Source organism: Chinchilla lanigera, unplaced genomic scaffold, assembly GCF_000276665.1.
Source record: "Chinchilla lanigera isolate Chin_1 unplaced genomic scaffold, ChiLan1.0 scaffold00037, whole genome shotgun sequence".
NCBI lineage: Eukaryota > Metazoa > Chordata > Mammalia > Rodentia > Chinchillidae > Chinchilla > Chinchilla lanigera.
Genome location: NW_004955438.1, coordinates 17,700,857 through 17,724,784, shown reverse-complemented (window position 1 = coordinate 17,724,784; position 23,928 = coordinate 17,700,857). Strand labels below are relative to the sequence as shown.

Below are 23,928 nucleotides of genomic sequence, written 5' to 3'. Positions count from 1 at the left end.
ACCAGGCCTACCCCTGCTTGCTGAGCTCCCATGGAAGCAGAAGCCATGTACAGTAGACACTTTCTCATTGTTGGGACATAGCATCTGATGCCTACAACTTAAGGGAGGAGAGAGTTCTTTTGGCTTATGGTTTTAGAGGGTTCAGTCCATGGCATACTGGCCCTAAAGCAGAAGTGGCAGAGCAGAAGGGTCCAGAGAAGGAAAGCAGGGAATCAGAGAGAAGGGAGGAGCTGGGGACAAGAACACCCTTTCAGATCATGCCCCATGACCTGCCTCCATCCAGGCCCACCTCCTAACAGCACATTCAACCATGAACTTATCAGTGGATGAATCCACTGAGGACAGCACCCCCAGGATCCAATCACCTTCCAAAAGCCCAACTTCTGAACACGTGAGACTTTAGAGGGATATTTTAGATCTAAACCGTAACAGCAAGCAAATCAGGTGGGCTTTGCACCAAGACAGGTACAAAGCTGCCTACAGATAGATCCCAGGTAAGCACCCCTAGGTAAGCACCCTGGAAGCAGCCAGATATAAAAGCTGCTCTTGTGGCTAGGGATGTGGCTCAGGGATAGAGCACTATATCTGGCATGCAGGTGTCCCTGAGTTTTGATCTCTATTACAGAAAGAGGGAGGGAGGGAAAGAGGAAGGTGGGGGGAGGAAGCTGCGCTTGACAATGCGCCCTCTACTGGACAAGTGAAGAAACCTGGAAGTCTACTTGGAAGTCGGTTAACCTACATCCACTGAGCTTCAGATTTACCAACTTCCCTTCCAGCGTCTGGTGCTACAAGTTGCTCAGGACTTCAGAACAGATCTGTGCCTCAGAATTCAGGAAGCCAGCAAGGCTCTACCTTACCAGCCTTTTTGAGGACTTCAACTTGTCCACTACCCACATCAGTCTCTAACAAGCACACCAAAATACACGCAGCTCGCACCCCCGTTTCCTTCAAGGAGAATGTGCTTAAAATCCACTATCAGGGGAACATTTTATTTTCCAAAGTAAAATTTTCTCTTCTTCCTGTTACTGGTAATTCTGGATATTTGATACTTTTTTCCATGGGGTCGAAAGGTGCCCGCACTCGATAAGCTTGTTTGGCAATCATAGAAAAGGGAGCAGAAATCAGGTCCTGGCAGCTTTTCCATTTTCCTTTGTGCATGTTTAATATAAACGCAAGGATGCAGAGTACAGATGTAATCAGAACGCTGCGGCCAACAGATTGCAACAGTTCAGCAGCTCTGGTTATTACTTCTAAATAAATTTGTCAAACTGTTTTGGGCAAAGCCAGAAGTTGGATTTTTTTGAAAAGAAGTAAATTTCACATCGATGGCAATTTAAGGAAGCCTGTAGCATTTTTCTCATAAAGTAAATTCCGTGCACTTCTCTACTTCTTTGAGGCTTCCCACAGGCAATACCTGTCTCTAAAGCTTTCTGCCTTCTGTAAGCTTGCTATTAAAATACTTTCAGCCTTGTTACAAAAAGAAGCCACATCCTAATAAAAATGATAGACTCTTGGGTGGAAATGGTGAGAGAGAAACAGAGTGTGCAATCTGCTCCCATGGTTACTTTTTTAAAATACATGCAGTCCCTCCACAGGAATACACAAAGCCAGGCAGTGATTCTTCAGATGATCGCTCTCTGGATAACCGGCTGACGTGAGGCAGGGGCGCAGAGAACTTGGGGGAGGAGGGATGATTAGAAACGTGCCTCTTGGGGAAAGTCTGCCCTCTCTGAGATCCAAAAAACAATCCCTTAGAGTTTCTGTAGCCTTTTACATTGTTCCCTTGTTTTTGCATTTAGTTCTCTTAATCCCACTCTCAGTGGCCCTGGGGATCGGTGTGGGACAGTGGTGCTTCCAGCGTTGAGTCCTGGGATTCTGTGGAGCTTCCTCCACGGAGAGCTCTGAGCAGGACGCAGAGGAAGAGGCAGGGCGGCTCAGCTCTACCTTCACCAGGCCTGCGAGTCGAACCCCCCTCGAGCTTGCAGTCTGCATGCGCCGGAGGAGATGTGGCCTTTGGCAGCTGCATTTAATGGTATGGAACTCAGAGGCACGGCAGGTCTGGTGAGGCGTGTTTCGGTCACTTGAGAGGAAAACAAGAAGAATTCTTGTAATCGCATTACCTGAGAAAGCAACACAAGGAAGCAAATAGAAAAACAAACCATCAACTCTGGAAAATCTGACTGTAGTTTGGCCTGAGGAAGAAATACAGGGAAAGTATTAAAACACAAAGTCCACAAACATGGTGAGAGTGGGTCTAGAAAGGGACGTTCACAATCTAGGAGGAGGCTCCGGTTTCCCAGACCTCCACCACATGGGCCTTCTGTGGATCTGAACCACTGAGGCTGACGGCACAAGAGGACCTTGGGGTGGCTCCTGCCTTCCCGCCCTGTTCTCACTGACCCCTGCTGCGCTGCAGGGCGGGCCAGTCCTTCTGCCTCTGTGGTGCTTGCACCCAGTAGGTGACAGGCCATGCAGAAGAGTGAGGGCCAAGTGCATGGAGCTTCAGAGGAGACGAATGTCGTGGGGAAACTGTGGCCGAGGCCTGGGGAGGGACAGGGAAGGAGGCACGGGGAAGAAGGTCCGACGAGGCCATGGGGCTGAGACCCCGCAGATCTGTGGGTGACCAGGATAGAGCAGCCCGGCGCACACCGGGACCCAGGCCACGTAATAATATCTACATGTGTGCGTATACGTGTGCTCACACGCACGTGCACGCACGCACATGCACACGTACACACACACCACTTGTTCTCACTCTCTGAAACCGGCTGCTGTTCTCTGGCCCTGACTCCCAGCTGCGGGCCGTGAGCAGGAGCCACATCCGCCCCAGTTCTGGCCCAGCCGGACAGCAGAGGCCAGCAGAGGCTCAGGGAGCCGGGAGCGGGCGGGGAGTGGAGGGAGACAGCTGGGGCGGGCGGGATCCCCTGTGCCTCCTCTCCTCCTTGCTTTATATAAACACTGTCATTTGCCATTAAATGTGAAGACAATGTTGATTAGAGAACCGGCACGAGCTTTGCAGGAAGTTCTCAGGGCTCATTGAGGAAACAGCCGAGGTCTCGCTTTTAATTACCCCGAGTGCCAGACTCCTTGGCCGGCTGTACCTACCAACAGCACGGCCGTCCCCTCAGAGGAGCGCCAGGAGCCCAGGGAAACGGATGCGCCTTGACTGCTCGCCACCCTGACTCTGGTGGGAAAACGTGTTTCTCCAGAAAAGCAGGGTCGCCCTTCCATGAGAGGCCATGATTGAGCTGGGATCCAGCCCCATTTCCTGTTGGGTAATTTCCCTTTGCTTTTAGCCCCAAGCATTATTCTGGTGGAAAGACCTCTTTGAATGCTGTTTTCTTAGGGAATGGAAAGAAAGTCAGTATTATGATGTGGACTTATTCACTGACAAGGCTCGGATCTTGCACCAGGAGAGAACTCCTGGACCATGTCATGGGTCTGATCATTCATCCATTCCCACACTGCATGCCCAGAGCACCTATCGTATGCCGCCTTCCTGGCGCACATGCTGGTTTCCAGAGGGGAAATAATGGCCTCCCTGAGACCTGGGCAAGGAGAAAGACAAGAGTTAAGAATAAACAAGGTGTGGTGGTGCATGCCTGTAATCCCAGCACTCAGGAAGCTGAGGCAGAAGGGCCACCAAGAGCTCAAGGCCAGTCTGAGCTAGTGAGATGCTGTCTCTCAAAAAAAAAATAAAGAATAAACATGAGCCATTGGCTTCTGTGCTGTGAGAACAAGAGCTATGAAGAAGACAGAGGGACCAGAGATGACCAGGGGACAAGGACAGGAAGCAGGAACTAGAGGGAGCTACTGCACTGAGGAGCTGTGAGAAATCCTAGAGAACCGGAAGGCAATCTGGGTGGCTATGGGTGACACAGGTGGTGCCCCTAACTCCGGGAGCCTGCACGTTCCTCGTGTATTGCAGAACACCCCTCTGAGGAATCCCACCCTCCTCGTGGTAGCAGCAGCAGCATCTCCTTTCCCAGCCTCCCTTGCAGCTAGGATGCCACCTTGTGTCCTTGAATCTACCAGTCAGACATGGCCACGGTACGATGACAGAGAGGACCGGACGGCTCACCATGCAGACTCCACCCTGTCAAGGGTGGCAGATACACCGTGCCCAGCATTGCCAGCATCAGCTGCTTGTCTCTGTGCAGCGGTGATGGTACTGGAGCCTATGGTGGGGCAGAATGTGACCACTGGGCCTGCCCATGAGCATCCAAGCCAGCACTCCTGGCTTTTAAGATCTCCTTTATTTTTAATTTGAGCAACTTCTACAGCTGGTAACCTGGAATTCTGAGTATATAATAGGGACCCCCAAGACCTAAGGAGAAAGATGCAGAAGAGGCCAAGTGCAGAACACAGACGCCATACTAGGAGCTGGGCTGGACCCAAGAAGCCAGTGCCCCCATCAGGCACCACGGATGCCTTTAACCTTGTGGACCTTCCATGGGGCTGATGTAGGGACTTCTGTGCCACCCCCACCGCAGCTGCTCTGTCTCTCTCTTTAGCATAACGCTGAGCTTGCAAAAGCAAACTGTCTGCATCAAAGAGCGACTCATGATCACACAACATGTACCGAGCACTCGCTGCTTGCAGGCATTGTGTGGCAGGTTGTATCTTCAATAATCACATAACATGCTCCTTTTTTCCAATGTGACCTGACAGTCTGTCCGTCAAGTGGCGAAGTCTGCTGTCTCAGCTGTTACCACCTCCAAAGGGACATTCTGTGACCTGCAAAGCTAAGACTTACAAGCTGACACACCTTCTCAATTTCAGGGATCAGCTTCCAGGCAGCAGAGAAGCCAGGGCCTGTGTGGCCATTTCCACCAGGCAGGCTCTCCTGACAGCCGGCGAGGGAGCCTGGGGCGACTCTAGCCCCCACGCCCGTGACTACGACCAGAAGGGAGACCACTGTGAGAACCGCCCAGCTGAGCCCAGTCAGTCCTCGAATGTGAATGATGATGGCAGAATAACCGTCATTGTCTTATACTGCTAAGTCTCAGGTTACTTTCCTTATTGCAGCAATAATGAACCACAGTGCACTGTTTAAGTAATTTAACTAATTGGGTTTATTTCATAGTCACCAGAGTCCCATGCAATAGGGATTGTTATTCTTCACCATCATTTTTATCCTCACTGTTATAAATGAAGTAGCTGAAGCACAGAGAAGTTGAGAAACTTCTCGGTGACACGCAGGCGGTAAGTGTTGGAGCTAAGATCAAACCCTGGCTACCTGGCTTTAGAGCCAGTACCTGTTTCCATGGTGGTGCGCTGCCTTCCTGAACAGCCCTGAGGAAAACCAGGGACCCCTAGAGGGCTACAAGTGGAGAGGCAGGAAGTCATGGTCAGATGTGTGTTTTAGGAAGATCACTGTGATGGTGCGCAGAGGAGAGATCGGGGACAAGTGTCGGGGTGCAGCTGGGGGCAGTGAGGTCACCTCTGACAGTGCAGCATCCGAGTTAATCATCACCAAGGACTAGACGTGGGCAGTGGCTGTGGGGGCGCAGAATGGAGGGAAGGAGATGAACGCAAGAGGCAGCTCAGGGAGAATTGCAGGCTTGGTCAGGAAGGTAAGTCACCAGTCACTCCTTTAAAGTCTCAGTGCTGGGTGTCGGCTAACGTCAGTTACCAGCTGTGTCTACCAGGACAAGCGGTGCTGGGGCTGCTGTGGGTAGAGATGTGCGTGGTTCTGCTGCGCTGACAATCAACCCTACACCTCGGGGCTTAGGCGGAATCCCTGCTTGCTCCACGTATTCCCTGCCAGCAGCCCAGGGCTCCACCCAGAGTTCCCTCCTCTGCAGCCCCCATCTCATACCTTAACCGTCACCACAGGCAAAGGAAAGAGAGCTTGCAGAGTCTCAGACCTGTAATCAGTCTTCCACCTGGAACTGACACAGGTTACACCCTCTTGAGCTGATTGGCCAGAACTAATCACCTGACTGAGCTAACCGCAGTGGGATATGGGAGGCAGGAAGTTCAATCAGGTGCTGATGAACAACCCTGGGTCTCACCACTGGGAATGTCCTGCCTCAGAGCTCCAGACTGGGACTTGAGTTCATTTTGTTTAAAATTATTGGCATGTTGAGTGTCCTTTTCTCTGGTCCGATGGAGCCCCTCAGGGACATTTAAACCTGTCTCCCTCATCTATACAGCACCAAATGCTCACACTAACCTGGGTGCCAGGTGCACAGACTGGAAAGTCATCAGGCTGTGCGCACTTGTATGTGTGTATTATATTTCAATTAGAAGAGAACTTTAAAAAGCACAATAGCCCCCTTTGCTGAGGAGGACACATTCTAAAACCCCCCAGTGAATGCCTGAAATCTCAGATAGGACGCAGCCCCGTATCTACTATGGTTTTTTTTTCCTATACAGTACAGTTATAATAAAGTCTAATTTATAAATTGGGCAGCATAAAAGATCAATAACAACAACTAATCATAAAATAAAGCAATATAGCAATGGAAAGTGATAAAAATGTGTGTATGTTTGCTCTCTCTCTTATTCCTAGGAGTTTCCATGTAATGTTTTTGGACCCCAGGTGGTCATAGGTTCCTGACACCTCAGAAAGCAAAGTCCAGGATAAAGACAGCAGTGTGAGACCCACATGTCTCTGCAGGGGGACCCCTCCGATGGTCCAGTTCATACCTCAGCTCTACTCGCTGACAAAATCAAGCAGTTAATCCTCAAGCTGACAGCTGACCATCAAACAAGGACAGCGGAACCAGCCTCTGTGCTCAGCCTGTCTTCGTAGGTCTCCCTGGGCTCCAGCCAAGACTGAATAGGGATTCCAAGCGGGTTAAGCATGTGGACAGGCGTTCGCACATGCGCCTTTCGGATGCACAGAGCCTATTAGCCTGGAAGCCAAGAAGACACTTTCGTCTCCCAGCCTGGGCTTGTGAGACCCGGCAAACGTCTGACCCCTCTGGGATGGCTTTTCCAGGGTCAGCCTATTATGAATGAATACTGACTAATTCAGTCACCCTCTCCTTTCTCAAGCATGATTTGTGGCTTAATTGCTGCAGGAAAAAAATAGTGAAGAGTGCACAGCCCGGGCCATATCCATAATTCATAAGTGCAATAAAACCCTCGACGTGCTGTCGTGACTAACGGCCGGCCAAGTGGGGTGCACCCAGGGGCCAGCGGAGGGCCCAGATGTTTCCGCTACGGCGCACGTTTGAGTTCACAGGCAGAGAGTTGGGCTTCCCAACTGTTACGGCAAAGCCCAGCCGTAATGGCTCAAGGTCAGGACAGCGGGCAGGAGCAGGCCGCCCTTAGGAGGAGAATAGGGTGTGTCAGAGGCTCAGAGGCGGGACCACCATCAAAGAAGTACCCTGAGAGCATCCCAAGCTTACAGAAGCCCCTCAGCTTGCCAAAGGCCAGTGCGGCTTCAGCTTCTGGACAGAGTAAGGCTGATACACTGGCGAGGGGTCTGGGTTACAAGTGATAGATAGCCCAGGTCAGAAGGCTTAAGCCATGTATCAGCTAAAGCAATGTATCAGCTCACATGATGAGATGTATGAGGACGGCTCAGGTGACGCTTGATCCAGAGTTTCAAGTGTTACTATCAGGGAGGAGGCAACCTCCACCGTCCCCTCTGACTTCTCCATGGTGGCCCAGGGTGGTTCCAGCACTGCTCTACTTCCGGAATGGCGGCCCCAGAGCGGGAGAGGGAGGGCAGGTCGAGCTGACAAACGTGGGCCCCGCGGGGAGCCAAACCAGCTCCAGATAATCCCTGTTTGAAAATGCAGGAAGAGCAGCGCCGAAGAGACTTGTTTCCTGCAAAGACGTGGAAAGGAGATGCTGGGCAGGCAGAGGGCAGCGCCTGCGACACGGGCTGGATCGCTGGAGTTGGCATCGCAGGAGGCTCGTTCTCACAGGGTCTGTGGAGACAGTGGCTAAACGCTAACAGTGTTTTTTTCTGGTGTCCAGACACCTTGAAGTCATTCTGGCACCTGCTCCTGACTCTGCCCACAGTCTGCCAGAGCACTCAGGTGGGGCTGGGGAGCCAGGGTGCTGGGGGAAGTGGGGTGGAGTGTGGCCCAGCACAGCCAGGTCAGGCGGGAGGCCTGCGGGCCAGGAGGAAGGGATGTCCCCAGGGATGCCAAGGCCCTTTTCCCATCTACCTGGGTGCCTCAGGCAAAGGCCTTGGCAGGAAACCCCCTGGTCTGTGCTCGCTGCAACCTGCCTGCACGACAGGTCCCTGCCACCAGGGGGCGCAGGAGGCACAATCCCTCTCTTGGCTCAGGAAGGAGGACCTGGCCTGAGCCCCTGCCTTGGACTGCAGCCCCGGATCTCACACCTTCCCTCAGCCTCTGGATAAAAAAAGAGAAAGGCCGGGCTCTGAGGGTGAGAAGCTCGGTTGCCATGGTGACCGCTCACCTCCATCTCTCTCTCTCTCTCTCTCTCTCTCTCTCTCTCTCTCTCTCTCTCTCTCTCTCTCCTATCTCCCCCGGGAACCACTTATTCCCGAGCACATCCCCCACTGGGTCCCGGGCCTGAGTGTGGCTGCACGGACGCAAACCCTTCCTCTCTGGCTTCCCCTTGGGCTTGGCCCAGGGAAAACCTGCAGGTGAGCTCAGAAGTAGACGGTTCCTGAGATCGGGGTATCTCTGCCTCCCGGCGAGCCACAGGAACTGGCTGAGCCCCTCAGCGCAGCTCCCCAGGTACTGACAATACCCGTCCCTTTGCCCCTCAGGCTCAGGACTGTCTGGGTAGCTCCTTGCTAAGGCTGTCCACTCATGGGACCCTGGTCCCTGCCTGCCCCTTGTAGGTGGCCCTCCATTCAAGTCTGCTTGAAGTGTCCAGGGTGAGAGCTAGGATGCCGGTGGGGCTGGAGAACGCAGGGTGGTGGCCCAAGGGAACTAGTAGGGTGTCTCTGGGGGCCACGCACCTGGCCCCAGTGCCTGCCCCTTAGGGACCCCCACATACTCCCAGGACGACTGGCCAGAGAGAGCCACCACACCCAGCCTGCTGCAGACTGTGCTGGTGGAGACCGTGGCATCCCTGGAACTGTGGAATCCTGGAAAGTCTGCCAAAGAATCAACAAGGTGTTCGTGTCCAGAATGAGGCCGTGGACCTGGAGCCCCTCAAAGCCTCCCAAGGAAACATCCACATGGCCGAAATGTCACTCAAACATGAACAGAGAGGACGCTGCCGGGAGAAAGGGTAGGGGTGAAAGATTCTGGCCTGCGCTCAAGTCACTGTCTGTAGAGACAGGCAAGCAGTCAGAGAGGAAATTCCGGCGCTCGCATGCGAGGTGCTACAGATGAGGGGGACCAGGAATTTCGACAGATGCAGGGGGTCACTAGTCCTGCAAAAGAAGGGGTGGGTGAGGCTGGGGTGCACAGGAGTGCAGTTCAGGGGCAAGCGCCAGAGAGGGACACTTACCATCCCGTGAAGCTGCGCCTGCGTGCGTGTGTACGGCGGGCTGGCCATTTCCCCCTCGCCCACCTGCTTGTCCTTTACAGGCAGTACGGAAGCCGCAGCCCTGCCCGTCCCAGTGGTCTGGAAGGCACGCTGGTCTCCGGCCTGGCATGGGGAGTGGTGCCTTCCCACTTACACTGTCTGTTGTGCCTTTGTGGACACAGCCGAGCTCATCGGTCTCTGTATTTGGACCAGTGCGAGGAGGCCTGGAGCCACAGGAAGGGGGCACGAGCCCGGGCCACAGAGAGCAAAGGAGCCCACACAGAACAGGAGGAATCTGAATTTCTTTCTAAGTAATTTAGTTCTTGCCTTTCGCACTTGTAACTAAGAGGTGGTAGCAGAGACACAAAAGATTTCTTCTCTCAGAAAAACCTGAACCCATAGTTCGTGGACCCCCAAATTCCCATCAGCACCCTGTGCGCATCCAAAACCCAGCGCTGCTTCGGAGTCCATGCGTCTACCCACTCCCACGTGTGCACATGTGTGTGCCCCGTGCCCACACGTGCACAGATTCCTGCAGATCGGAGCCTCACTAGCACGCGTGTGTGGGTTGCACTGTGGCTGTTTAGAACCCTTATGGAGACCCCTACGCCCCGCGGGGAACTTAAAAGTTGTCTTCTGAAGACAAAGAAGATTCTGGGTCTTCTGACTGGAACTTGAAATTACTAGTTTCTTCTGCTCCTGAGGAGGAGTTGACTCACCCCTCTGTCGCCCGAGGGCCCACTGCCGCCCTGCGTGGACGTGGGGCCCGTGGATAGTGCACACCCCGATCACACAGCTGTCCAGCAGGTGAGAATGGAGGTTCCCCGTGGTCAGGCCTGTGCTCTCCATATGTGCTTGTGGGCTCTCGCATGTGAGCACACGCACGGAAGGGCACGCATGAGCACACGGCCGGGCACAGAACCTGGAGCTGGGAAGGAGGGGGATGCAGAGGGGAGACAAAGGCGGCAGCCAGGGAGGAGAGGAGCAAACTCACAGGATCGGGCCGTGGGAAGGGGGCTCCTGGGAGGACCAGAAATGGATGGCCCGAGGTGGCCGGGAGGGGATGAGTCCTGTGCGCCGGGCGTCTGATGAGTGATGACCGTGTGCTCACCCCAGCCACCTCGTGACCGACCACCCAACCCAGCCTGGTGCACGTCCTGAGCTCCATGTATAGCTTTAACCGCTGATGGGAGAGGGCCGTGGTGCAGCCCAGTGGTACAGAGCTTGCTCCTATGCATGAGGGCCTGGCCTGGGCTCAGTCCCTGGCACCACTAGGAAAGGTAGGGACTGAAAAGAAAACTGGCTAAGGCCCAGGTCCTGTCCCCAAGTTCTGATCCCGCTGGCCTGAGCGAGGCCCAAGCCTCCGGGTTTGTGGGCCTTCCCAAGTGATTCTGCTGCACTCACGACCTGCCCTGGCAGCGAGTTCAGACCCTTTCTCCAGAGCACTGTGGCCACGAATTCCTGAAGGGTGAAAGCACACGCAAGGGGCACTCGGTGCCACTGCACTTGCTGTCCAGTGCCCGGCCCCGCCTCCCCCGAGCCTGCCCGGCCCCTCCCGGCTCTGAGCGCCGGAGTCCCAGGCTGGGGGCAGAGCTTGCTCTCTGGTTCTCACGCCTCACCCCAGCGCTGCACCTGGAGTCAGCAGAACTGGGCAGAGAGTGCAGGGCTGGAGCCTGGCTGACGCCAGGCACGTGTGTGAGCCTGCGCAGTCCCCAGCGTGCAGAGGCTCCCGGCACACACAGCCTGCTGCTGGGGCCCACGGGGCTGATGCACAGCAAGCTGAGCAAGCTGGCACCCAGCGTTACCCAAGAGCTGCCCGCCCCAACCGGGTAGGCAGTGGGCAAGGCCACTTCCTGCACCAGGCACAGAGTTCCGGTACCCTGAGCCCGTGGTACCCTAGAGGGTCCCCAAAATGTCTGTAGCCCTAGGGGAGTGATGACCTCAGGCCTGGAGAGGCCCTGGGGCCACACCAGTGTCCTGGGGAGGAAGGTCTGTAGCCAGCGAAGCCAACTTCTACCAAGAGAACGAGGGCAGGAGGAAACGCTGGCTCTGGAGTGACCTGGTCTGAACCTCCGCTGTGTGACTTTGACAAGTCACTTTGCCTGTCACCTGGACGGGGACAGCAGCACCTCTGGGGGTGAGGCAGTGCAACAGAGGCCACTTCTTGAGGTCCCTGGGCAAGGCCAGGCCAGGCCCTGACGTCACTGAGGCCTGCACACAAGCCCAAGGAGGCTCTCCTGCCTCTGCCTCCTTGGGTGGGAGGAAGGGACTGAGCTCCAACCTGTCCTGCTGCTGTTTCTTTCCTTGGGCTCAAGCACCCCAGGGATACCCAGCACACTTTCCAGACCGGGCGGTTGCTCCACTCGGGGCTCCTCCTCCGACTTCCCCAGCCCTTTCCTGGGCCCTGAAGGGAGAGGAGGCACCAGCTCTGCATTTGCAAGAGTTAAGGGAGCACGTCCTAGGAGCAGGTGGCCAATGGAGGCAGAGACAGGAGCTGAGATCTCTGCGGCCCGGCCCAGCTCTCAGTTTGGGACCCCTTGGCTAGCAGAGCACGCACAGGCCAGGCAGACACTCACGCCATCCTCACAGCCCGGATGTGGGCTGGTCCGTGTCACTTCACAGATGCAGACTGGAGCTCAGCACAGACCGCGGGCTTCACAGCACCACGTGGCTGCGGAAGGGCCGTGACCCACGCCAGCTGTGTGTGACCGCAGGGCCAGTGCTCTGTGCTACTCCCGCCCTGGGCCCCGGGAAGAGCTCAGCCGACCTGCCCTGGCGGTCAGCCCCGGTCCTCCCTCCACACCAGAGTTTAAGCAGAAAGGGGGCTGGGGCCTCAGGGCCACCGGAGAAAGCCTGACTGACGGAGGTGAGGGTTACCCAGCCAGGGAGGGCAGGAGAAGGATGCTAGGGTTTGTCTGCTCGCTGTTTTCTCCCCTGGGGGGCATGGACAGCTCCCTACAGCCCCCAAGACCTCCACCCCATGATATGAGCCTCGACTCCACAGGGCAAAAGCCCAGGCGCCCTCTAGAGCCCAGCAGGTTCCGACCCAGCTCTGTCCACAGGCGCGCAGAGGTCCCCCGAGGTGCACAGCCGAGCTGCCATGTCTCAAAGGCTTCGAGTTTTTCAAGGGTGCAGGTAGAGGGAGGCTGTTTCTCTCTTCTCCAAAACACTTGCGACCAGAAGTACTTTGGATCTCAGATTTGTTCAGATCTTGGCCCATACAGTGTTTGCGTAGCACAGATAGGTACATCTTGAGAAGTAGAGTTCAGATGAAACACGGAATTCATTTATGTTTCACAGACACTCTGTAGCCTGAGGGTAATTTTACACAACGTTTAAATCACTTTGTGTCAGCAACAAAGTCTGTATGCATTGACTCACCAGACGGTGACATCAGGTCGCCTCCCCAAAAGCTGGGGACTTGGGAGCTTTTCAGGTTTTAGCTTTTTGGAGTAGAGGTGCTCAGCTTGTGTTATTTGGGTCTCCTCATCACAGAACCACACATACAGAATATCTTTTTCAAGACGCTTTTTCCTTTTATAAATATGACAGCATGTGAATGACCCATATAGTCTGGTCCCCTGAAGCAACTCTCTTTATCAGTGTGTTGGCTTGGTTCCTTCCGGTCCCTTTGCCACTTGGTTTTTACTTTTTATTGAGGAATAGGATCAAAAACCATATTAAGTCATGGTTCTTCATGTGCACCCTCTCACATCCGTGTGGCCATAGCCTGAATGGAGGGAGCCCAAGCTCTCAGGGGTCTCAGCACCGATACTGTGTCCTTGTCCCTGTCTTGACAGAGAGAACTACTGTCCTAGGTTGGGAGTGGTGTCACACTCCTATAATCCCAGCACTCGGGGAGGCTGAGGCAGGAGGATCACTAAGAGTTCAAGACTAGCCTGGGCTACATAGTGAGTTCAAGGCCAGCGTGGACTGCCTAGTGAGACCCTGTCTCTGAAAAAAAAAAAAAGAAAAAGAAAAAGGAAACTATTGCTCTCACTTTGGTGACCACAGAGCAAAACTGCAAAACCGTGCTCGAGATTCAAACAAAATCTTTTGCAGCTCACTTCTTCCGCTCAACACACCAGCTGTGAGAGTCCTTCCAGGCTCGGGTCTGGCTTTGGGCTTCCTCCTTGCTGGCCTGGATCTTCTCAGAGGGCTGCCCCACTGCTAATGTGTCCATGCTGCTCTCAGTAGACATTTGTGTTTTTCTAACTTGGAGCCACTGGGAATCAGGCTGCAGAGAAATTCCAGGCTTGGTGGATTTCCTGCAGTGAATATCTTAGTAACAGATAGTTACTTTTTTCTGGTTGTCTTACTTATCTTAGTTACTTTTCTCTTATTGTTAAGACAAAATACCCAGCACCCAAAGTTAAGGAAGAAAGGGTTTATTTAGCTCACAGTTCGTGGAAGTTTCAGTCCATAATCAGCTGGCTCCCAGTCAGGGTGGCACAGGGCGCAGAGCAACAGTCCCAGGTTACAGAAGACAGCAAAAGCAGCAAGAGCACTAGGGGAGGGGAGGAAGCTTCTTTTCCTCCCTTACATTGCAAGCCGCTTTCAGCCCACACCATCTCCACGCCCTCCTCATCCACAAGCTGAGGGTGTTTATAAAGTCAGAACCCTGGCCCCCTGCTGAATCACTCAGCTGAACTTCCAAACTTCTCAAGTTGACACAATGAACAACGTCCTTACAGTTTCAACCCCAGGATGTAGAACTGCTGAATTACTTGGCTAAGCTTCCAGACTCCTCAAATTGACACAATGTATCGACCATCACAATTATGTACTGTGTACTTTACATCATATAGTACATTATATAATTAGTACACATATCCAATAACATTAATAAAATATATTACAGAAATCAACATAGATTTCACTGTATTCAGCGGAAGCTTTGTGCTCTGCTCTCCGTTAAACTTATTTCCCCTTTTCCCCCAGGGATACTCACGGCCAGCACCTTCCCTGACTCTGAGATAATTCCCCAATTCCAATCCTAACCTCACCCCTAAAGTTTGCCCCCAAATATCTGGCTTTTGTTATTTTTTTGCATCACTTTAGTACATGGATAGTCTTTGAAAACAAAAGACATCATTCTCTCTTCAGTAGTGGTATTTCCACTTACAATATATAGTAAATTTTGATAGCTGAAAATTCACTGAGCGCTGGCAGCCAGCTGCACTATTTCTCTAAGAGGAAAATGGTTCATGTCCCGACGTGAGCGTTTTAAGGGCTCTTCCTTGTGCAGAAGGCTCTATAATCCCTGGTTTTATTTTTTTCCACTTTATAACTGGGAAAGCAGAGGCTCAAAGCGAAGGGCGGCATGAAGCAGCAGCCGTGCCCAGGCAGCGCGCCGGGCAGAAGGGCACTTGGCTGCTTTAGCCAAATGAGGAGTCGAGGAGGAGGTGACAGGTGCTTGGTGGGCGCCGCCTGCAGACTGCGGAGAATCCGGGCACAGAGCGATAGGATGCGCGCTCCCGCGGGAGGCCACTAGGGGGCGCGAGAGAAGCGCCCAGGCGGCCTGCAGAGCTGCCCCGCGCTGCACAGCGCTGCAAGAGGGAGAGAGGGGCGCTGGAGACCAACCAGGCCAGGACCAGGATTTCTGGAAAAGACCGAGTAGGAGCAGGCGCTGGCAGTGGATGAGAAGCTTTTCAAGACACCCTCCCTTCTACACGGGGCCCCAAATTACCTGGGCTCCCTGGGGGTCCTGACCCACTGTCAGCCAGGAAGGCGAGGCGGGACGGTGGGGGCCTCCTGCCTGCGTACCCTGCACGGCGCCCCCACTTCCAGCAACAGAGGGGTCTCCTGCCAGGCCGCCCCTGGAGCCCAGCCCCCAACCTGTACTGCGAGATCAGAGAGCTTGTGAGCCCCACGGGGCACCCGGGGTCACACAGCCCCCAGGGACTGCGTCTCCGCTGATCAAGAGACCTGTGCCGCAGGGTGGGGTCCCCTGAAAAGTGGAGAATGAGCTTCCCCGCTTGCCCTTCAAGACGCTTGCGCCCGAGGTCTCAAGAAGACCGCAAGGAGCCCTGAGGAGTGGGGTCTCCTGCCCCTGGGCAAAGGGACCTCAGGCCCTGGTCACAGGGAGCAGAGCTCCTGGGCCGGCGGTCACTCTGGACGAGCACAGACAAGCGTTCAGGTGGCCTGGCCGGCCAAGCCGCAGCTCGGAGGGCCACTGATTCTCTGCGGCTACAGAGGGGTGCTAACTCCTCCACCTCCCGGCCCGCAAGCCTGGCTGCTCAAATCACAGGGGCGGCGGGATTGTGTCTAAGGGGGCCTCCGGGTGAGGCCAGCAGGGGCAGCTGCACACCTTTGCGTGGACACGCGTGTACATGGAGGTGTAGGGGAAATCTGTGTCCAGCCCACATCCCTCTGCACTGTCCCCTGTCCCCTCCATGGCCTCTGCACTTTGCAGTCCTCTCTGCGGAACTCCTGAGCAGATGGCGGCAGCGGAGATGGTGGAAGTCCCCATCCTCACCCCTCAGAAGGTGCAGGGCATAGGCTGCCTCCTTTCCAGGCCCGTGGCTCCGTCTGTCTGCGCCCTGGGCCTGGCTGCCTTACCCATCGTCTCCTGATGTCCGACCCAGGCGTGGCACAAGGGAGTCCGCACCCCCAGGGGCTCAGGGGACCTGGAATTTCGGTTGCTGTTGGCAATACAGGAGTCGAGGCCCCAGGGCAGGCCTGTCTCCGTGGAGGCCTGGGATAAACGTGCCTTTTACATTTTTCTAGGGCTCTCGGGGCCACTGGATGCTAAATGTTCCTGTTTCCTCCTCAACACCAAGCCCTGGTCTCCTAACCGAGGAGGCAGTTGACACCAGCTCAGCTGGTGCCTTCCATTCCAGGGAGTGCCATGAAACTGTCTCTGATCTGTCGTGCAGACTCTTACCACGTGTGTGCATGCATGTTCCTGCACAAGTGTGTGTGGGCACGTAAAAAGCCACTCACGCACACCATGCATGACGTCATAACTGCCATTGTGTGCTAGGTCGGTTGGTTTTCTTCCTGACTGTGTGTTATCATTTGTACCTAGGTGCCTTTACCTGGGTCACTTGGTCACTCTGGGCCTCGGTTTCCTTGTCTGTGAAAAGGCCCCCCCTGGGGCACAGCTGTGGTTGGTGGAAGCATCAGATTGAGCCTGTGGGGCTGGAAACAGCCAGGTAGGGAGGGACAAAGCACCCCATTCTGACTGCCTGGCTTCAGGCTCAGGGGTCCTGACCCCTGGTGGCACCTGCTGAGGTCCGTGTGTGTGCGCATGCGCAGGAAGGGAAAACACACTGCGGAGCTCCATGGAGAGGCAGCCTCTTCTGGTCGCCCCGTGACTCCCCATGCAGAACAGGAAGTTTCTTTTCTTTCTTTCTTTTTTTTTTTTTTGAGACAGGGTCTCGCTATGCAGTTCAGGCTGGCCTTGAGCTCACTTTGTAGCCCAGGCTGGCCTCGAACTCACAGCGATCCTCCTGCCTCAGCCCCGTGAGTGCTAGGATTACAGGTGTGTGCCACCATGCCGAGAAGTTTCTAAATAGCTTTGAAGTGAGGTGGATGGGCAGCTCCTCAAAGCCAGGTTTGAAAGGGGAGCGGTCAGGCGAAGCACCCAGGGCTGCTAGGTCCTTCTACATCACAGCAGCCCAGAGACTCGCTCTGCTGGGGCCCTGGGACAAGGGGGGGTGGGGCTCCCACCTTCACAGCCCACAAAGGGCTTTCCCCCTGCTTTGTTTATGCTGTTTCCTATGGTGCTGGTATGGAATCCAGGGTCTGGAGCACGCTAGGAAGTGCTCTACTACTGAACAGCACCCTTGGCTCTTTTTCCAGTTTTCTTCTGAGACAAGGTCTCACAGTTTCCCGGGGGCCAACCTTGAACTTGGGATCCTCCTGTCTTGCCCTCCTGGGTAGCTCGAATGATGGGTGTGCACCACTGCACGCTGTCCTGCTTCATGGGAAGCCCACCGCTGTTCCATGGTGTACAACAAGGAGATGAAAGTGGCCCTCAATCCGTGTGCCTTCAACCTTCGGCAGTACCGTTTCTGGACACTTTGAATGTTTTTGTTTTGTTTTGTTTGTTTTTTGAGTCGAGGTTCGCTATGTAGTCCAGACTGGCCTTGAACTCACTGTGTAGCCCAGGCTGGACTCAAATCTGCGGTGATCCTCCTGCCTCAGCCTCCTGAGTGCTAGGATGACTGACACGCACCACCACGCTCAGCTCCTTGAGTCTCAGATTTGCAGCTCAGTGATCCACTCCCCACCCTGGGCCTGGTTCCCCCAGATAGATACGCCCTTTCCCTCCAGGCTTGCCCGCTCCTCCCCGTCCCACGGGCTGCACGTCCCACATCCCCAGTGGAGGCAGGGCCAGGCCAGGGCTCTCCCTGAGCCCTGTGCCAGCTGCAGCTCTCTGGGTACCCTGTCTCACCCGTAGCCTGCTTGCGCATGGACCGGGCCTGCGCACAGCCCGGTCCCCGCCTCGGGCTGGCTGCCCTCACCGTCCAGGCACTCACTCTGCTGGAGACCCATCCCGGAGGCCTCTGTCTGCTCTCATGATGTCCATGGGCAGGGTGTGTGCCCTGTACTGCAGCCTGTGGGACAGGTGGCAGCACCAGGGCAAGAGAAGGGACTTGTGATACAGCTCAAGAGCTCATCTCTGCCTGGAGGGTAGCTCCAGGCCTTCTCCAGGCCCGGCCAGGGTACCAGGAAGCCCTCCCTGACCTCTCCAGGCTCACTCCAGGGTCCCCAGCCCCCTAGGCAACACGGACACCATCCCTGGACACCCTGCAGGAAAGCAGGGAGCCAGGGCCCCGCTGTGTGGTCGGCTGGATGGTTTCCAAGACCTCCAGACTTTAGTGGCTAAAGCACCCACTGCGTCCTGCTTTGGAATGGAGAGATGCTGGGTGGATAGATGGATGCTTACGTGGCTGCTAGAGGACGGGTACATATAGGTGGATGGGGATGACTGATAATGGATGCACAGATGATGGGTAGATGGATTAATGTTGGATGGTGAGTGGATGGATGGATGGATGGTTGGCTGATGCATGGATGGATGTGTGGATGGATGAGTGATTCGGTAGATGGATCAATGGATGGTGGGCATTTGACTGCCTAATAGTTGAGTAGATGATGGATGGATGGATGGATGGATGATGGGTGGATGGATGGATAGATGGATGGATGGATGGATGGGGGCTAGAAGGATAGGTGGATGGGTGGATAGATGAATGGATGGATGGATGGGGGGTGGAAGGATAGGTGGATGTGTGGATGGATGGATGAGTGATTTGGTAGGTGGATCGGTGGATGGTAGGCATATGACTGCCTAGAGAGCTGAGTAGATGATGAATGGATGGATGGATATATGATGGACAGATGAGGGACGAATGGTGGGTGATGGATGGAAGGATAGGTGGATGGATGGACGGATGAGTAACTCTGGACGGATCCATGGATGGTGGGCGCAGGGCTGCTTAGATAGCTGAATAGATGACAGATGGATGTGGATGGATCTGAAAAGCTCATCCCTACTAAATTTCCAAAATAATCTGTCTTTCCTCTCCCACTTTCCATTGCTACAAAGGCCCCAGCTAGCCCCACTCAGCACCTGAACTGAGATGCCCAAACAGGGTAAATTTAACAGCAACAAAACCAGTTCCACGTCCCTGTGTCTCCTACACTTCCGCCAGCTGTAAACAGCATAATTAGTTTCATCATGGAGACCTGTCCGGGGCTGCAGAATCCGCATCTCCTACCCGCCCCCAGCCACGGCCTCGAAAAGCCGCCTCCTGCCCTTCTCCACCTCCTCCCTCGGACAAGGGTGAAGGGAGAGGGGAGCGAGGTGCACGGGCCCCCCCAAATGTTGCCCGATTCCCTCTCCCTCCTGCGGTCCGGGGCCAGGAAGCGATCGCAGCTGAGCGTCCGTCTGCCCATAGGCACAAAGGCCGAAGTCGCGTTCCTGGCTGGCTGCAAGGATGCAGCGCTGTCGGTGCCGCAAGCTTGCAGGGTCGGTGCTCACCGGGCTTGAGTTTCCTTCTGCCGCACCCTCGGTCCTTCCCCGGGACTCGGATCCGGGGCTGTGCTGACAAATGACCCCAGACCTGGTCCTTCGTTCTGTACATCCTTGCCCTCTTTTTGCCCAGTGAAGGCCACAGAACACCCCCAGGGCAGGGAGGGGCTGGGGCTGGGGCTGGGGCTGGGGCTGGGGCTGGGGCAGCTCTGCGACCAGGCTCTCTGCGGCTCCCCGGGTGCGGGACCCGTGACAGAGCCTTCGTTCTGACAGCAGAGCGGCTCCAGGGGCCGGTCTTTCTTCCCCACTCAGGGACCCGCGCGGGGGCCGAGCTGCTCTCTGAGTGAAAGGGACATTTGGTCTGCCCAGACCCTCCACGCTGGTCACCTGTGCTCTTTATGTGCCCCAGTAAAAGCCCACAGTCCTCTCCAGTTCAGACGGCAGTTACGGCTCTGGAGTCGGCAGAGCCGAGCCTTTCCCACCGCCTGCAAAGGAAAATAGGAAACCTGGGCCATAAAACCCAGACCCAAGTGCAGCGTGCTGCAGTGCGGAAGCAGCGTGGCGTCACTGAAAGAAGCAGGAGCCTGGGACCTGGGAGGGTTCGCTCCCGCCCCTGCCTCGGCGCAGCCTCAGCTCCCTCACCCGCACAGCGGGGTCACCGTGCACCAACCCCACTGCCTGCCGAGGGCCACAGAGGCACTCCTGATCGTGCACGCATTCAACACACAGTCACCAGCCGTCTGCCGCGAGCCGAGGGCCGGGCCGTGTGTTCCACGCCAGCCCTGCACAGCTTCCAAGTCAACACTGTCGCCTTCAGCTGAGGCAAAGGGATCCAAAGAGAGCCGCAGCTTGTTAGCAAGACCCAGAAGCTACTGAGAAACAACAGGACCAAGCCCAGGGCTCAGGGCCACAAAACCTGTGCTTCCTGCCACCTCTCAAGGACAGGGCTGCAGGGCCTCCGCCGTATCCACGTGGGGGACATCGGGGCCCAGAGAGACCGTCACTGCCCAGCGCTGTGACTGCATGCTCATGACCACTCCAAAACTGGGGCCAAGTGTAGTCACAGGTGACAGCCACCATCGTGTACAATGTCACCCTTCGCCAAAAAAATCACTCTTTGCAAAAAACAAAACAACAAAAACCCAAAGCGCACAGCTCTGTGTTTGTCTGGAGCTCTGTCACCTAAGGGGAGGGGGTGCTGAGAACACGGAGGACAGAGAATCATCCCCGGGGAAGGAATGTTTTGGGGAAAAGAAAGGACCCAGGGGAGCTGGAGCTTTTAACATCCCGCCCTCGAGCACCTAGTCACCCTTCTCCAGGCACAAGGGAGCACATCTCAGAGTTACAGCCTCCCGCAGAAAACCACATCTGGGTTCCTGTGTTTCTTAAGATTTGCTTTCTGTGATAGCAAGCAAGGAGTGTGGCTTCCTGTGCAATACTTTTACGTGGTTTCTTCTTTCAGGAAACGTATTAAAGTAAAAAGAAAAAGTTAGTAACTGTACACTTAAAGCTTAGTTTTATTTTACTGAAAATCGTTCAACAAAGCTGAGTGTGGTGGTGCACGCCTGTAATTCCAGCATGCAGGAGGCTGAGGCGGGAGGGTCTCCGTGAGTTCGAGGCTAGCCTGGGCTACACAGTGAGTTCAAAGCCAAGGTTTTGAACTACATAGTAAGACCTTGTCTCAAAAAAGCAAACAAATGAATAAGTAAAATGAAACTGTTCAATCATGACTGAGGCGCTTTGAGCTCTGGCCCACGCCTGGGTGGGCAGCCGAGTGCACGTGTCCTCTGTGACACACGCTCGGCTCTGGCTGTCTGCCCCGGACCCCAACCAGGGCAGGCCCAAGGTCCACAGCTGTCCGCCTCCGGCTGTGCTGCATGCTGGGGAGCACTGACTCCGGCGACTGAAGCCACTTGCCGCTGGGCTTACCAGAGTCCCAGCATTCAGCAGGGCCCAAGTGTCGTGGGGGAGAGGGGGTGGCGGGGCAGGGAGCCGGCCCTGCTCTTCGTCCCTCCCCTCCTCCCCAGCCAAGGCCTCCAGCACTGGCTCCCTCCTCTCTGGGGAGGACACCGCTGACCTGCAGGACACCCTGCTGTGTGAGGACAGCGCTGCCATCCACTGAGGCTCTGCTAGGCTGGCTGTGAGCTGGTGGCAGTGGCCTCCTTGAGCCAAGCTCCCCATTGACTGGGCTCACTGAGCAGTTACCCAGTGATTTCTTTGGTCCCGTGAGCCCAGCACCAGCGTTAGCTCTGGAAAGCCCACCACAGTGCAGCCCTGTGGAGGAATGTGGGCTCACCCATTTCACAGATGGGGAAACTGAGGAAAAGCCACAAAGGTCAGACCACGAGGGCACCAGGACTCTGGGTTTGGCAGACAGCTGGGCTTAGAGAAGCAGCCCAGCCCTGGGGTGGACAGAGGCCTGGGGTCCCCACACCGTAGCCTGGGAGGCTGGTGTCAGAGTGACTCCACCCAGAGTGTCCTCTCTCTGATGGGGTGGACCCCTGCCCACCTTGAACAGCAGCTCACACAAGACATGGGTGCCCTGGGCCTGGCTCGGGCCTGGGTCCTGCGACCCAGACCCACCTGTTTTCCCTCCCCACCCTCCAGCCCTGCTCCCTGGCCGCTCCTGCCCTGTACTTCCACCTCGCCCTGGGAAAAGCTGAAGTCTCAGAAACCTGCACAGGAGGGGGCTCAGCTCCTATCTTCTCCACCCACCTCCCCACTAACTGATGGGATCTCAATCTAACCCCCCTCCCTGCACCTGGAAATGGGTGGATGTTATCCCACAGGAGGGGCCACAAAACCACAGCCCCAGGGTCACATCAGGACCTCTCTAATTTCTGTAATCAATATTGGAACTGAGCCAGCACATTGGTTTACCAATCAATGAGCCCAGGCAGCTTCAGCGCAAACCAGCAGAGTGGAGCTCTGTGGCAGGTACCTAAAATATATACATCTGGCCCTTTAAAATGTCCTGACCCCATCCCAGAAGATCAGAGTGCAGACTGTTTTGCTCACAGCTGCACTGCCAGACCTCACAGGCTCGCCAGGCATGCTCAAGGAATGAATGGATGAATGGATGGACAAATGGATGGATGGATGGATGGATGGATGAATGGATGGACAGATGGATGGATGGATGGATGGATGGATGAATAGATGGATGAATAGATGGATGGATGGATGGATGGATGGATGGATGGATGGATGGATGGATGAATGGATGGACGGACGGACGGACGGACGGATGGATGGATGGATGGATGGATGGACAGATGGATGGATGGATGGATGGATGGATGAATAGATGGATGGATGGATGAATGGATGGATGGATGAATGGATGGATGGATCGATGGATGGATGGATGGATGGATGGGTGAATGGATGGATGGATCGATGGATGAGTGGATGAAGGCATCTCACAGGGCCCTGCAAGCCTTGATCATCTAAGGCTGTCATGATGCTCACGGACCAGGGTCACTGAAAAGCCACCTGCATGTTCCCTTTTGCAGTCCTGGACTCCAGGGGGAGCTCAGTCCTTGCTCCTTTAACCAGGAACAAGTCCTGACCTCTCTAGTCTCATTTTCCAAATCCAGGAAACAAGGTCATAAACAAGGCACAGGACCTGCCCCACTGTGGAAACACTGAATGATGCTGGGCTTGGGACACAGGTGCCCTTGCATTTGGTGGGTGAAAGATGCAATAGGAGTTGGGGGTGCTACTCGGGGGGAGAGCGCTTGCCTCACACACTCAAGGCCCGGGTCCCAGCACACAAAAATAAAAAGGTTTAAAAGCACAAAAGAGATGACACTTGTTCTTATTTTAATCAGCTACGTCGCCCTGGGCAGCATACTTAACCTCTCTGCACATCCATTCCCCATCTTACCTCCAGACTAGAACAGTGGCAATCTTGGTGGTGTTTTGCAGATAATGTATGATGTATGAAGTGCTGCGGGCAGCCTGCTACAGCACGAGTCCCACCATCACCAACCATCTGATCTCTCCAGCCCAACTCCTACTCCTCCTGCATGGCCACCTCCTCCAGGAAGTCCTCCACAACCTTGCTCTGTGGTCTTAAAGCAGCTGCACGACTTTACCCCATCATCATAGGTAGGGTAACCCCCACTTCCCAGGCTGGTCTCCATCACCAGCCTCTCCCTCTTCAAGACCATGCTAGCTCCTCTCTTCTGTGTCCCAGGACCAACAGGAGGGTGCGCTCCACCTCAGGCTTCCCATCCATGTTGGCTGGATGAATGGAATTAAACTGAACTGGACAGGTGTTCCCGAGAACTGAGACTGGACAGTCAGAGAAATCAGAGAACGAGATAGCCCTGCTCTCCGTGAGGTGAGACGCCCTGTGGGGAGAGAGCCAGACCAAAACTCGCTGACAGTTGGGAATGAGACCAATATTGTTCTTCCCGTTTTGCAGACGAGAAAAGTGAGGCTCAGAGAGGCTGGGTCTGCTGTCCACGATCACCCAGCAGGCGTGGCCGGCCTGAGCCAAATGCAGTCTGGCCAAAGCACCG

At 55.2% G+C, this 23,928-nt stretch overlaps 1 long non-coding RNA gene across 1 annotated transcript; it reads left to right on the top strand.

Moving 5' to 3' along the window:
- The first annotated feature begins 16,487 nt into the window (after positions 1–16,487).
- LOC102019735 lies at positions 16,488–23,721 on the top strand. The gene is made up of 3 exons (XR_261945.1): positions 16,488–16,571; positions 23,330–23,512; positions 23,601–23,721. It is a non-coding gene; the product is annotated as an uncharacterized LOC102019735 (long non-coding RNA).
- Positions 23,722–23,928: the final 207 nt, after the last annotated feature.